The sequence below is a fragment of the Sinocyclocheilus anshuiensis genome, unplaced genomic scaffold (assembly GCF_001515605.1).
Source record: "Sinocyclocheilus anshuiensis isolate Anshui unplaced genomic scaffold, SAMN03320099.WGS_v1.1 scaffold637, whole genome shotgun sequence".
Taxonomy (NCBI): Eukaryota; Metazoa; Chordata; class Actinopteri; order Cypriniformes; family Cyprinidae; genus Sinocyclocheilus; species Sinocyclocheilus anshuiensis.
The window spans coordinates 790,558-807,196 of record NW_015539816.1 but is presented as its reverse complement, the minus strand read 5'-3'; the positions used below and the strand labels follow the sequence as shown (position 1 = coordinate 807,196).

At 36.4% G+C, this 16,639-nt stretch overlaps 1 long non-coding RNA gene across 1 annotated transcript in view; it reads left to right on the top strand.

Annotated features, from left to right (window-relative positions):
• Positions 1-16,414, top strand: part of LOC107683990 (uncharacterized) — a 20,815-nt gene extending 4,401 nt beyond the window's left edge. Inside the window, exons 2-3 of the long non-coding RNA XR_001633800.1 lie at positions 2,915-3,163; positions 16,069-16,414. This is a non-coding gene — a long non-coding RNA (uncharacterized LOC107683990). The remainder of the gene's footprint in view (positions 1-2,914; positions 3,164-16,068) is intronic.
• The last annotated feature ends 225 nt before the right edge of the window (positions 16,415-16,639 follow it).

Genomic DNA, 16,639 nt, shown 5'->3' with positions numbered 1-16,639 from the left:
TAAAACTAACGACATTATTAACTGTCTTGATATTTACTTTGAAAGCTGAAGCTCGTGATTATGGTAAGGGGCGTTACATTTCTGACGCGTGCTTGTGGTGTTCGGCCAATCACAATGCACTGGGTCAGCTGGCCAATCAGAGCAGACTGCGCTTGTCAAAGGAGGGGGCTTTGTTGAAAACGACGTGTTTGAGAGAGGACCTCTATTGTATAGAGGACCTACAATAATGTACAAAGTAAATGTACAGTATTTGAAAAATAATGTGTTTTTTGAACATTAAAGCATGTCAACATATTCTGTTACACCAAATACACAAAATAATGATCTTTAAAATAGCATCATATGACCCCTTTAATATTGTCAAAATAATTAACACATCAGAACTTCGTAAAATAGTCTACATATTGGCAATATTTGGCACTAAATTAAAACGTTTTGTGTTAGTTTAAAAATATAATCTTATTGGTAATATTTTGAACTAAAATAAATATTGGTGTCAATGAATTTATTGATATTATATTGAGCTGAATTTACGTACTAATGATAAAAAATAGTACTCGAAGCTACATAGACATAGTCAGCCTCAGACAACAGCATTTAAAGCAATTATATGAACATCTTTGAATACCACCTCTATTTTAATTATTTTAATTGAATTACACCCTTGGTTGTTAAACATCTCTTGGTATGCAGTAAGAATCCCAGCTAAACTTCAGTTAGGTTTACAAGATGCTGTGTGCTTGGTCTGTCACCTGCTTACCGCTGTGTGATGTAACCCTTTATCCTTTACTGAGGAGAATTTGTATTCCACGAGTCCTCTGAGGTGTTCTGTAGTTTTTATTGAGAGAGAGAGAAAAAATAGAAATCTCACAGGAGCTCATTATGTCAAACCTGATATCTTCATCTCTATCTCTGATGCCCCCTGAGGAAATTTTCCACATAGAGTCTCATGTATATTATCACTATGCTGGTTTGATCCTGTTACGCTGGGATATTATTTGAAGCACAGTTGACTCCATCAATATTACATCAGACAAAAAGATCACATACAAAGTCTATCCACATCAAAATGTACCTCTCACTGACAAATATTTGAATGGCACCCTTTTCCGAATTTCCGATTTTTCCTGCCCCACGTACATGTACTCAGTGAATTATAGTGTTTTAAAAACAGATCTGACTGGCATCCAACTGGTTGTTTTTCCTGCTGCTGGTGGCAGGCATGTGGCACAGGTCCTTCAGAGGTTAGGGATCTAAAGAACAGATGAAATGAAACAATTCTCAGAGGAATTCCTGCTAACACCTGCTTTTTCATGCCTGTCCATGCACTGTGGTTAGTGAGAAAACGATATTGCCTGACCAGGCTTGTACCATTGCACCAGACCCATTGTGCTCAGTCAGGGGTTCTCAACCTTTTTCAATCCACCAACCTTTGTCCAAAAATGAATGTTCTTGTCATCATTTACTCACCTTCATGTCATTCCAAACTATGACTACTTCTTCTTTTATTTATTTATTTTTTTTTTTTGAAGAATGGATACAGTTCACCATTGAGTTCCATTGTATTGTAAAAAAAAACCTGATTTAAAAAAAAAATTTTTTTTTAATATCTTCTTTTATGTTCCACAGTAGAAGGAAGGCCATATAAGTTTGAATCGACATTTTTCATGTCCACAATTTTCATTTTTGGGAAAACAATCCTTTTAATTCTTACCTGGCTGCGACCAGTGTAAGAGAGTTTAACGTTGATGAAACAGTCACTTGTCCTATGGATGATTTTTTACATCCATTGAGGTTGTACATCCATTTTTAAGCCTTGCGATAATGATTATTTTGTTTTCTGTGATATATGTGTATTCTACACTGATGCTGCAAATTTAGCTGATTTGTCACTAAGATAATGTTATCCAGCTCTATCTGAATGACCAAGTTTAGGTTTTGTCTAAATTTTAAAAATGCCTTGAAGCATTTTATAATAATGTGTTGAAAATTCCAAACCAATCAGTAATGTTTTGCGCAACATCACCGTTTATCAGCAAAAGTGTATTTGATTATGGCTGCATAATTTCCATCTTGAGTATTTTCGTTTTGTTAAAAAAAGTTTTAATTAAGAAACGTAAAAATAATTCTAAAAAAGTAACATTTAATGAAAAGCATAAATATTTCTAGCAGATATAAAAATTCATTGCTACAAATAAAAATAAATAATTTATTTGTGGTACGGCCAGTTAAAATCAGAACTTCTGGTTAAGCAAAATTGTTGAACACTGATAGATCTAACCATTGTCTATGAAAATTACGCTCTTTTAAATAATACAGCATAGAAATCTCCCCCAGCCCCATCAGCATCTTTGGCAAGCCCATGTTTGAGGTATAATTTTATTTTCTATTCCATGCTCTATGATTTGAAACTGGCTGATGGAAATGAGAATGACTGAAAAACGAACTGCATTAGACTATTTGGGCTTGAGTGAATCATAAAGATTTAATAAAGCGTAACCAAGAGCTTCTGTTTTGTGTTTCTGGCTCAGGACAATTCTGGCATATTATATTTCAACATTAGCCTTAGTATCGCATGGAACCACCTTGGTAGTTCCATTGCCTTCACAGGCATTCTCATTACACCGGACCACCTAGCTCTCAAGTGTCGGCAGATAATTGTTTAAGAGCTCTCTCCTTTACCTCACAGACCCATTAATGGTTCCATTTACAGTGAATGGGCCATTCAGCCCAGTCAGAGCTCATAGAATGAACTAATGCCACACACTATTCAACAAGTACAGCAGCCCAGTTTAATCTCTGGTGCTGTTGGCCACCAAGTGGTTCCTCTCTTGCCTGAGGAGAAAGTCTTGGACACCTAGACCTGTCAGTTCAGCACTCACTTCAGCCCTTTTCTTCATGTTTTTTTTTCCAGAATGCTCAGGAGGGAGGTAAAGGTCGAGCAGAGGCTAATGACGCTTCAACACAGAATGTTCTTTGAGATCAGGCTCCTCGACTTGCAGCCTGGCAGCCTCTGATTATAACAGTGATGGCTGGACAAGCGAAGGAATTGCTGGAATTGTGCTTGTGGAGCAGAACAGAACGTTTGGAGATGTTTCCAGCATGTGATCAGTTAAAGAAGTTTCCCTCCACGGAAGACCTTGAGTGTGTCGGTGGAGGACAGGTAGGGTGGTGGTGGCTGCTTGTGTTGGTAGAGCTACTGAGGAAGCTCTCAACTGACAGTTCTTGTTTGATATGAAGGGGCTCTTTTAAGTGTTTGAAGTTTGTTTTTGAAGTTGGTCAAATTCACATATTTACTTTGCAATAAAGTAACTGAGGTTAACCCTTATCGACTGTTTCCTTTTGGAAAGTATAAAATGTTTGTCCCTGAAAAAAAGGAGAGAAAATATATATATTTGAAAAACGCTGCCAACAGCTAAGCGCTTATTATGTTTGAACTTGAAAGTCCTTTATAAAATGCTGTAAGGTCACTTCAGAAAGCATTAAATATTAATCAAAAACCATTCATAAATGTGTTAATTCAAATTCTGGTCAATTCTTTGTATGGTAAAAAAAACCCTACCAACTCTTCCCTTAAATTTCCTATTTTCTTTTTCTTTTTTCCGTGATAAGATGACTTAATTCTCTGCAAACAGCCTTGCTCTTAGCTGCTCTCTCATTTAGTGGTATTTCTGATGAAATAAATAGAGTTAAATTTATTCCGTCAGCCGGTTATAATGTTTTATCACGGACAGTGTCAGCATAGCTGCAGGCAGTCTATTCCTTTCTGCATAAAATTGCTCTTCAATAAAAATTTTTTTTTTTTTGCAAGACATACTTAAAGTTAAGTGTTATTCATTATCAAATTCAAACACAGAAGAGCAGGTGCTGACCTGAGAATGCACGCAACACACACTCGACTGTACTATACGGTACTATACACACTATACTGTAAGAAAAAAATTAAAAATTTTTTTTTAAAGAGGTGTCTTATGCTCACCAACACTGCATTTATTTGATCAAAAATACAGTTATATGGTGAAATATTATTACACTTTAAATAAATTTCCATTTTAATATATTGTAAAATGTAATTTTATTTCTTTGATTGTAAAGTCGAACGTTCGACAGCCATTGCTCCAGTTTTCAGTGTCTTAGATATATCTTCTACGATTAATGGGGCTATGCAAACTAAACAAACCACGAGCCTATTTGAGTGTATTTGAGCCAGAATTTGAGTGTAGTTAGATTGATCTAAGAAAATGATTGTTGTCTCAAGGACAAATCACAATGCTAATCATTTCATTCCGGTTATGTAAGAATACAGTCTTTGTTGTGAAATATCAAAATAATGATTGAGGAATGATTCTCTCAACTTCTTTCAAATAGATATCTGTATGAAAAACGCAGCAGGCTGAGGCATGCAGGTCAAAAATGCATCACGCCATCCTTTATGTTCTTCATCCCATGTGAAGACAACACCCCTCCCCCCTCTTCTTCATCTTTTGATGAGAAAATAGCGTTCTTTTGTTTTCCTCTTGTATGTGGAACAGCAGTCCTGACAGGCTTCGTCTCTTCTGTATCTCTTATTAACTCAGCTGTGACTTTTTTTTAATGTACTATCCTACTTCAAAGCATTGCATAGTCAACACTCGGTGAGCGAGAGATGGGATCAATGGCGTAGTCCACTACCTTGTTTATTACCATAAATGTCAGCCGGGCGCTTCATCCTCAGCTGTCCTCTAGCATTGGCTGACAAAAATGTCAAATGTATTTACAACAGTCATTACAATTAGATGATTCTTGGTGAAGAGTAGAACATATAGTAGATTTAGTAGGAAAAAAACAGTATTTTAAAATAAAGTGTTTTCTTTAACATGTAATTTCAATAAATACTTACAGCCAAAAAGAACCGTGGCAACTTATGAACAACCCGGGTCCTTGACAGAGACTGAATATTGAGTGAGTGCTGAGATATATAATACTAATATTTTATGGGTTTTGAAAGGTCAGAGCACTTAAAGGTGCACTCAATCATTTTTGTCCTCATTAAAATGTTTTACAGTTGAAGAAATGATTAGTACTTTTGAAAAATACCTTTAAAATGATACACATGACACTCATGAGAGGAAGACTCAATACTGCTTTCAATAGCCTACCAATAGCCTTTTTTTAAGAATTATTTTTGCCTTTAATTTGATAGGACCGGAAGCACAGTGGGAGAGAGAGAGGGGGACGGGATTGGGAAAAATCGCCACCACGAGGCCACTGGCGCTGACACAATAGCCTTTTTGAAAGCTGATTTGTTTTACATGAAGTGAATTGATAATGATATGACTTTCTCTCATATACACAATTATTCAATGGTTTGCGCTCAGTAAGATATTTGGTATGTTATACTTGCCAAGGCTAAATTTATTTGATCAAAGCTACATTGAAAAAAATGATTAATTGAATTTACTAAAAAAAATGTTAAGGTAAGTGGTTGCAATCAATTTATTTTAGCTACATTTAAATACATTTTAGTTGACTAACTTTCAATATGTTTTTTCAAATGTAGCTAAAATAAATTTTTTGCAACCACTTACCTTAAAAAATTTAGTATAATTTTTTCAGTGTACAGTAACATAGTAATATTGTGCAATATTATTGTAGTTTAAAGTAACTTTTCTGATTTAATATATTTTAAATTATAATTTAGTTATGTGATGCAAAGATGAATTTTAAGAAGCCAGTCACATGATCCTTCAGAAATCATTCCAATATGCTGATTTAAGTGATTTATTTTTATCAGTGTTAAAAACAGTTGCTTAAAGGGTATAGTTCACCCAAAAATGAAAATTCTGTCATCAGTTACTCACCTTCATGTCTTTTCAAACCTGTAAGACCTTCATTCATCTTCGGAACACAAATTAAGATATTTTTGATGAAATCTGAGAGCTTTCTGACCCTGCATAGATAGCAACACAACTGACACATTCAAGGCCCAGAAAGGTAGTAAGGGCATTGTTAAAATAGTCCATGTGACATCAGTGGTTCAACCATAATTTTATGGAGCTACGAGAATACTTTCTGTGCGCAAAGAAAACAAAAATAACGACTTTTTTCAACAATTTATTTTCTTCTGTGTCAGTTTTCGATGCGCGTTCACAACAGTACCAGTATGCAATCATGCGTCGTGGTACTCTTGTGAATGCACGTAGTTTCACGATTTCATCACAAATGTCTGAATCTGTGTTCTCAAGATTAACGAAGGTCTTACGGGTTTGGAATGACATGTGGATAAGTAATTAATGATAGAATTTTCATTTTTGGGTGAACTATCCCTTTAATATTTTTGTGGAACCATGATGTTTTTTTTGGTGTCATTCTCTGACGAATAGACGGCTCAAAAGGACAGCATTTATTTAAAATAGAAACATAAGGGGAAACCTTGTTTACACACTGCTTTGCATCAGCAGCTTTCCTTAAACTTCAGCGAGTTGATGAACACAGTTAGATGAGAATATGGCAGCCCCGGTGCTCCAGAGCATAATTGCCCACAGCTGTGAGAGCTGTGTAAAGCAACGCTGTTGTCTGTACTGAGTGGCACTTTTGAAATGCCGATTCTAAATTGCAGGCGAAATTAGGGATTCATTCACATTTTAATCAACATAAAGCAAACCTGTAAGACCTTCATTCATCTTCGGAACACAAATTAAGATATTTTTGATGAAATCTGAGAGCTTTCTGACCCTGCATAGATAGCAACACAACTGACACATTCAAGGCCCAGAAAGGTAGTAAGGGCATTGTTAAAATAGTCCATGTGACATCAGTGGTTCAACCGTAATTTTATGGAGCTACGAGAATACTTTCTGTGCGCAAAGAAAACAAAAATAACGACTTTTTTCAACAATTTATTTTCTTCTGTGTCAGTTTTCGATGCGCGTTCACAACAGTACCAGTATGCAATCATGCGTCGTGGTACTCTTGTGAATGCACGTAGTTTCACGATTTCATCACAAATGTCTGAATCTGTGTTCTCAAGATTAACGAAGGTCTTACGGGTTTGGAATGACATGTGGATAAGTAATTAATGATAGAATTTTCATTTTTGGGTGAACTATCCCTTTAATATTTTTGTGGAACCATGATGTTTTTTTTGGTGTCATTCTCTGACGAATAGACGGCTCAAAAGGACAGCATTTATTTAAAATAGAAATATTTTTAACATTATAAATGTCTTTACTGTCACTTTTGATCAATTTAATGTTTCCTTGCTGAATAAAAGTAGTAATTTCTTTCAAAAGAATATAACTGATAACATACTTTTAAACAGTATACTGCGAGTGTGTGATTTTTAAACATTTTTTCAAAACTGCTATTAATTTATTTGTAGAACTTTTTAACTTGGGAAAAATTACAGAGCGCACCTTTAAAAACCACGCTAAGTAAATACTGAGTGCGAGCTAATATCCTTAATGTATTTGTCAGAACCCCTCAGCTGAAATAGCTGTCAAACCAGGCAGTTTAAGAACATTTCTGTGCTTTCGCATCTACTTGCCTCAAATTGGCTTCTGCTTTGCATAAGTGTTCCAGCTCAGCCCACTCTGCACATGCATAATGAGAAACTTTAAAATGCATAAATCGAATTTGTTGCTGCAGTTTTGCATGTGGCATTGGGTTGACAGCCATCCGCGTATGCTTGAGGCCGGTGGTTGTTAGAGTTTCCAGCATCGTCTTACCCAGTAATGCTGAGGGGAAGCTAATTTGCTAGTCTTCAGGGGTCTGTTTTAACAAGAGCAAAGGGACCTCTTTTTGGAGCGAGTTCTCTTATGGCTACTTTATAAGGATGCCAGTTACTGAAAACTCTGACAGTCTGGATAAACTCAGCATGGAGTCAATATCACCAGGATTTTGTAGTCTGCCTGTTTTTGATTCTGTTTGAGTATTAAAACTTCAGAGTGCTAAACCAAATGTCACCAGAGGCAGGCTCACAATAGGCCGGTGAATTTCACAGTGATAGGGACATTCTGCTCGGACATTAAAATGCTGAAAGGAATATTTTTATGACATAAACGCACACAAACAAATGCGACACATTCAATCAGAACTGCCTGCTCCCCATCTGCCTACACACACACACACATACTGTACACCCTCCTGCTGTATGACTTACTCTTCAATGTGAAGATAAGGGGAAACCTTGTTTACACACTGCTTTGCATCAGCAGCTTTCCTTAAACTTCAGCGAGTTGATGAACACAGTTAGATGAGAATATGGCAGCCCCGGTGCTCCAGAGCATAATTGCCCACAGCTGTGAGAGCTGTGTAAAGCAACGCTGTTGTCTGTACTGAGTGGCACTTTTGAAATGCCGATTCTAAATTGCAGGCGAAATTAGGGATTCATTCACATTTTAATCAACATAAAGCGCTCATCAGTCACACTAAAACTTTGGGCCATCATTGCAGTTTCTTGGTAAGCTTGTATAACAAATAAAACCAGCATGAACATTGATAATTAGAAGAGGGTTTTAATGATAAATGTACCCACATATGTGCATAAATTCACTTTTGTCCTCTGAGTTTTCAGAAATAAATATTTTTGAAATATACTTGCAATTCACTTTATAAAAAAGTATCTTGACTACATCAAACAATATATGACTGTAAAAGTGTTAGTAAACAAATACAGTACAAATACAAAAAAATATGTTGATATACAGGAAAATTTTTTTTTGAAAGACAAAACATTTTTATTCTAAAAGTAGACCATTTTAACAACAACAAAACTATTTTTTATAAGTAAAAATGCATTTCTTAATAATTTACAGATAAAATGAATATTTAAGATGGCAACATGTACATACAACTTACATTTGTTTTAGAAAAGTCATATTGGTTATTTTTGTTTTTATGCACATTGGAGTGTTTTATGTTAAGTTTTATAGAGTTTTGTTAATGTTTATTGGATGAGTGGATCACACATTGGATATTATTAATTTTATTAATATTTTATAATTTTGTGACATGCGCAATTAAAAACGGTAAACTATACTGTCACTAAAATGCCATCCCGTAACATTGCCACTGTAATTACTGAAGTTAAATTTTAAAGTTGTTTTACTGTAAACATATTTATGTATATTGCTATTACACTACCACGGTTGTCTAATTTGCTCGTTCAATTGTTACATGACGTTCGTTCCTCTATTATAGAGATACCTATTGTGACATACTTGGAAGAACAAATATCTTTGGTTTAATTGGCATTTAAACAGAGATTGGCATCAATTACTCTCAGCGTGTATCATGTAATGAGCGCACCGACCCATGGTTGTGTTCTGGTTGGCCACCCACTAGAGAAGGAACCACATGTTTGACGGATGTGTGAGAGGGACCATTGGATTGCACTGCCTTATTGTTAATCCTGAGTGAGAGGGGCAGATGCTATCAGAGCACTGTGATCTGGGATTACAAAGAGCTGAGGGCATCACAGCACCCCACTCAACTCGGATCTTCTCTCCTTCAAACCTTTTTCTCTTACTTGCAGTCTTATCTTTACTCACGGTATATCTTAAGTTTTCCTTAAGTTGTTTGCTCTACTCTCTCTCTCTTTTTTTCCCTCCACAATCTTTTGCTTTCTGCCATTTTGATGTGCTTTATTGGCATGGCAAATAATGGTGCCTTGTATTGCCTTTCTCTCTGACCCTCATTCTTTACCTGCTGCAATGCTTCAGGTGAAACACCAGCATTATACATAGTCTGATTACACGAGGGACGTATACAGTAGCAGTGCATGTGAACAAAGTCTGTGCTGAATGCTACAGAAATGTCTGAGAACACATTGCACATTGTGAGTAATGGAGGCATACCTAGGGCTAGTGCTCTTGTGTATTGAGATACATTGTAAATTCACACATTCCTTTGGTTCTTAAGTTATAGAATATGAAGCCATGTATCACAAATGTGCAAACCTTCCAGTGCAAATTCACAACTGACTTGGAGCACTGTACTAGGAAAAAGAAATAAACAAGTAGTAGTAGTAGTCAACAACTAATTTTAACTTAATTTATTTTTTAAATGATTTATTTTATTATTTTGTATGTATTTTTCCAGAATTTTTCTAGCAGAACTGGAATTGGTCTGCCAATGGAATGAAAAACTATGGCCAACTTTCCTGGCTAGTCAACAAGCTAAAGATTTCTGGGAAAATGGTAAAGAAAATTAGTTAAAGGGCTGAGCCGAAGCATTCTGAAGTAAATCGAAAGGACCATAAATAATGGATAACATGCAGTTCTTGTTGCACTGTCAAACAGGGGGCACAGCAGAAGTTTGCTCAAGTTTTCAATTTAGTTGCATAAGAAGCATGAAACAGAGGCTGCATAAAAAGTATATAAATCCCAGCATAAAATCAATCCATATCAAATAGGGGGTGATGTACAAACAGCACAAGATAAATAATATGATTATGCACAGCAGGGGACAAGCCTGGTTCTTTTCAAATGTCTGATTAGGTATAGCAGAAAAGGAAATTGCCGTTGACACCTGCTTAAAAACTCAACAATTAAGACACGGATATGCATGAGCACTTGCAATCACTGACACAGAAGATTGCCTTTAAAATGAAAACATGTTTGTGACTTGATGCTATGACAGGAAGTGTCACTTCCTGACACATTTTACAACTTTATACCAGCAAAAAAATATATATAATAATAAATAAAAATATATACAGACACAATGTGCTGTGGTGCCCAAGTAGAAGATTTTGGTTCAAATCTAGCCTGCTTTGTACCTTGATTAGTTTTATTTAAGCCGGGCTCACACTACAGGAGTTTTAAAATCCTAACCGATTATGAAATCTGGTTGCAGCACACACATAAGGAGAATCTTTGCAGATTATCTTGCCTCAAATCTTAAACATGCACACACTACAAGTTTTTAACATCGTGGCGCATCACACACTACAATATATTATTAAGATTATCATGCCAGAGGGAGCGCCTCACGTGATCTCACGCAGCAGATCGTCATTGATATTTCAGTGATGTTTACATATGTTAGCTAGTGTGCTAGCTGCTTTCTACACTCACCCGGTACATTCAAAACTGAGGCGATTTCACTCCAGTGCTTCTCTTTCGCCTTACAGTTGTGATTTGTTTTCGACACATTATACAGATTATACAGTCGTGTTACTATAAAAAGTCAAGAAGCAGTTTCCTCTGTCTCCCCTATACAACGGGGCCGTACAGCAGCTGTTTTGTGGTCGCACATTGGCTATTGTGAAAGTACTGACGTAATCATATAGCCGTCATCATCCTAAATATCAAACATGTTTGATATGATCGGGGCAGCCACGATTTGTGTGCGAGCAGATCGGGAGGTGCAAGATTCGATCAGTGAACGCCTCACATTACCAGATAATCCGCGCCGAACATCGGGACCGATCGAGGGGCTCGACAAGATTTTTGCATGATTGTTCTCGGGAGGGGGAAATCGGGGCTAAATCGAGCTAAAAATCCTATAGTGTGAGCCAGGCTTTACTGTCATTTCTGATACTGTCCCTGTGCTCAAAAACGTCACATTAAAGTTACATAAAGACCTACCGTTGAGGCATTTATGTAGTACGTAAGGGATATGTTAAAAAATTATACTTGATGATAAAATTCTACTCGAGTCTCAGAAGAATTGCATGGCTTCAGAAGCATAGCTACATTTATGTTTATTCAGCATCTCCTAAGTTCCTCCTGCAGAGCTGAAATTCTCACAAATGCTAGAAGTACGTTCCCATATTTTACTCCCACTGTGTCTCAGAGTGTTTGATCAGCAGAGGAGCTGGAGATGAGCATAGGAACATTATTTATGAGGAAGTGTTGGCAGGACCCTGTTCCTGGACCCGGAATCTGCCCCCTGTCCAGGTTAAGGTAATGTAAAGGAGACTATTCACCCAGGACTAATTACATTACCACCCTGATAAACAGCTTGTACTTTGATAAACTTTTTTGCTGGTGCCTATACTTTTGCACTTGCTGCCTTCTAATAAATATTAATGACTCTGAAAGAAATCAGAGATGCGTTTTTTCTTCTGCCTGTCCTTGTGAGTCAAGGTTATGTTTCTTCCTAATAAAACAACCGGTTTAATGAAGATATCAGCTTGAAATGATGGTCCTGAAATGGGGGGAAACTGCATCTTAAGCCAAAAACTAAAAAAGCTTTTCAAACAAATGATACTGATAAGATCTGATGCTGTCTCACTTTGTGTTGAGAATAGGCTGAAACTGTAATTTTGGTAACACTTTACAATACTTGTTAACATGAATTTGTTAACATTAGTCAATGCATTAGATTTCATGAACTAACCTTTTTTTTTTTTTTTTTACAGAAATGATAAATCTAAGGTTAATATTCATTTATACATTTGTATATTGTTAATTCATGTTCATTCGTAATACATAACTCATGTTAATTTATACAATTTGAAATGTTAAAACATTTATTAAAGTATAGAAATTAACATTTACAGAGCTTTTTTTTCTAGGTTAAATTATTGTTTATTGTTAGTTTAGGATACCTAATGCATGAACTAATGTTTACAAATTGAACTATTGTAAAGTGTTACTGTAGGTTTCCATAAAATATGAAGCAGCACAACTATTTTTAGTATTGATAATAACAAGAAATGTTTCTTGAAAACCAAATCAACATATTAGAATGATTTAGTCATTTCTGAAGGATCATGTAACACTGAAGACTGGAGTAAGCTTTGCCATCATAAAGTACATTTTAAAATGTTACAATGGAAAGCCGTTATTTTGCAATAATAAATTAAATTGTAATATTTCAAAATATTACTGTTTTATCAAATAAATGCAGTGGTGTGCATAAGACATTTTAAAAAAAATATATTTTAAAATCTTGACGACCCCAAACTTTTGAATGGTTGTGTATATAATGTTAAAAAGAAGATGAACCCATTGATTTCTGCTTGAATTAATCATACAATTTGCTAATATAAGTAACAGCAATAGTAAGAAAATACAGACTTCCCAAACAAATACACAAAGACTGATGAGTTTTCTTGTCTTAAATGAACATGTTATGTAAACATCCACAGTGCAGGGTGGAAAAAGTATGCGAGCCCCATTCTGGAATATCTCCGTCACATGTCAACAGTACTTAAAACACTAAACAAAAACGGTGCTCATGGGAGTACACCATGAAGGAAGCCACTGTCCAAAACAAACTGAATCCAGCATTAGTTGTGTCTACCAACTGACCGTTCGCAAAGAGCTTGATTGACAGGCGATCTGACCAATCAGAACGCGGATATTATGTGCCGCCGCTGCTATCCGCCATCTTGCCTGACATCTACAACCAGTGTTGCCAAGTCCTCGGTTTTTCCTGACAGGTAACCCTGTCTACAATCAGAAAAAAAAACAGTTAACCTTTTTACACTCTTACAAGAATGTCAATACATGCATAAAAATACTTTCTAACTTTTTATGAACTTGACTAATTTGCTCAATTTATTGTCATTCACTAATGAACTAGTATTCTGGCATAACATCCATTTAAAAATAGTTACGAAATAACTCTTCAATAAAAACATTAATTAGACACTAAAGCATTTGAATTACAGGTTTCGTCTGAAATGTAATCATTTTAACTAACCTTTTTCAATAAAAAAGTGAGACAGACAAGAGTTTGCTGTTAATCAGGCAGTCCTCTGTTTTGTCTGAAGATGCCCAGGATCGCCATGGCAACTCAAGCTCTCAACTGTCAGCCAGAACTTAGAAAATGCAGCTTAATTCTCTTCAAATACACTCATAATATATCTTAAGCCGGGCTCACACTACAGGAGTTTTAAAATCCTAACCGATTATGAAATCTGGTTGCACACATAAGGAGAATCTTTGTGGATTATCTTCCCTCAAATCTTAAACATGCACACACTACAAGATTTGTGAATCGTAGCGCATCACACACTACAAGATATTATTAAGATTATCATGCCAGAGGGAGTGCCTCACGTGATCTCACGCAGCAGATCGTCATTGATATTTCAGTGATGTTTACATATGTTAGCTAGTGTGCTAGCTGCTTTCTGCAGTCACCCGGTGGGTTCAAAACTGAGGCGATTTCACCCCAGCGCTTCTCTTTCTCCTTACGGTTGTGATACATTTTTGACACATTATACATACCGTCGTGTTACTACAAAACTCCTCTGTCTCCACTATCCAACGGAGCAGCACAGTTGCCAAGTCCACTTATTATACGTGACTTTGGGCTTCTTTTTTTTGTAAAGTTGCGTGAAAAAATCCTGGGTTGCGGATTTTTTGGGCTAATTTAAAAAAATATGGTTGCTTGTAAGGAAAATCTGACAAGCAACTTCGTTTCTTTACATTTATGTTCACCGTATTCTCCAATGCATTGATTGACACTCTGTCTGCTCACAGTTAAAGGCCAATTAGTGCAATAATATAAGTGCTGTAGCGTAATTCATCAAATATTCCGTCCATCATGTTCAAAAAGAAGGAGCGTGATGCTGTAATCCAAGTGATGATAGTAGATGTAATAAAGGAGTGGCAAAGTCCCTTTAAGGCAAGTCATATCACTCGGCGGTCATCTTTGAAACGCCTCTCGGGCATGCAAGTGCAACTCCTATCTCTTTGAATGGGGAAACATCAAATTCTCCAAAACTGTTCATTAAGCTTAAGACTAAATTTCATATTTGAAATCACCAATGAAATCTGACAACAACTGTATCATAAATGTTATTTATTTTGCTCAAATAGCGCTAAATAAAGCTTATTTTTCAGGCTAGATCAGCCAGTGCGCATGCCGCACGTCTCAGAGCGTTGACTGTTTCTATAGCAACCTGAACTTCTAACCATAGATATGTAGGTATTTATATTTATGCTTCTAACGGCAGCTGCAGTGACGCGCTGACTTTACCTATTAGTGATGGGCTCTTTTGCTCAGAAGCTTTGTTCGATAGAGCGGCCATATTGAGTGTTGCATTTTTCCCCATTCAAAACTATACGAGTGACACGTCTTGGGTATTCTATAGTCTTTGGGAGTGGGATGACTTTCTTTTATAAGGTCATTTTTTTATTTTTACAATGTTTTTGTAATGTATTATCACGGGCTGAAAAAAAACACGTAGGCTTATAGTAATATATACATTTGGTTTGAATATATTTGATTAAGCTATAAATATGTGACATATACACAGCTCCCCTTTGAAGCTCTTGTGTTCTTCTCCTTTTCCATCTCTCTAATCCTATTCTGATCACAGGTGATTGGAGATGAGCATTGTTCCCACTTTGATTTTTGTAAAATAACTTCTGTTTTTACTTTTAGATAAAAGAGTAGTTTCAGTTGAATATGTTGCAGGCTCATTTATTGGTAATAAATAATTGATAATAAATAATATTGATGATAATAAATCATATAAAAATATTGGGCTGGTTTTGGGCTTGTTTTTGAAGCTTCGGTTGCTTATTTGTCTCGCGAGAGTTGGCAACAGTGTACAGCAGCTGTTTTGCAGTCGCGCATTGGCTATTGTGAGAGTACTGAAGTAATCATAGCCGTCATCATCCCGATTTAAATCCTAAATATCAAACATGTTTGATATGATCGGTGCTGTCCCTATTTGTGTGCGAGCAGATCGGGAGGTGCAAGATTAGATCGGTGAACGCCTCACATTACCAAATAATCTGCGCCGAACATCGGGACCAATCGAGGTGCTCGACAAGATTTTTGCTCCGATTCTTGGGAGGGGAAAATCGGGGCTAAATCAGGCTAAAAATCCTGTAGTGTGAGCCAGTCTTTAATGTAGTAAAAAATCTTATAAAATACATGTAAATACTACACATGTGCAAACAACAACTAATATACAGTATATACAAATAACAAAAAATTATTGTGACCCAAATTCAATGTGGGGGGTTATATATATATATATATATATATACCATAAATGATAATGTGTATTAATTTTTAAACCTCATCCTCTGCCTCTGTAACGATGTTTGAAAACATAGGTCTGCTTCCATTTATAATGCACGAGCACTAATGCACATATTCTGTTCCGGAGAGCAGGATCTGAGAGTGGCACGGGAGACGCATGCAGCCGTTTGATCAGAGCTAATGCGCTGGAAGCTGCTGAGGATGCTACCCTTACCGCGCTTTTCCCAGGAGAGACGGGGAGCAAAGAGAAGAAAGGGGGAATGAAGATGTTCCCAGCGGACACCTGCAGAGCATACCTCACCTTCATCCATCAGGAATCTCCCCTATGAGTTAATGCCAGCAGGGAACCATCCTGACAGGTTTGGCCTTAATGGCACATTCTGTAGTGAATTGTGAATATTGCAGGAGTGCTAGTTAACTAAGATGTGTTCCTGCAATAATTTTGTGTGGTGTGTACATCTCAGCTTGGTGACATGGAGGCCAACCTGAAAGTGAAAGACAGTTATGAGGGTCAGACCCGAGATTGAAACTTGTGAAAAGCTTTCAAACCTTTCAGTTCCATCAGAGTCTTGTTTGTCTTTGAAAATGTGCAAAAGAGCATGAATATAGCACTCATATGGTGAATCAGTTGTTGGCTTTTACCCAAACCTGAACTGCACTCAGTTCCATTGATTGCCATTTTTGTTATCAACAGTCCATATTC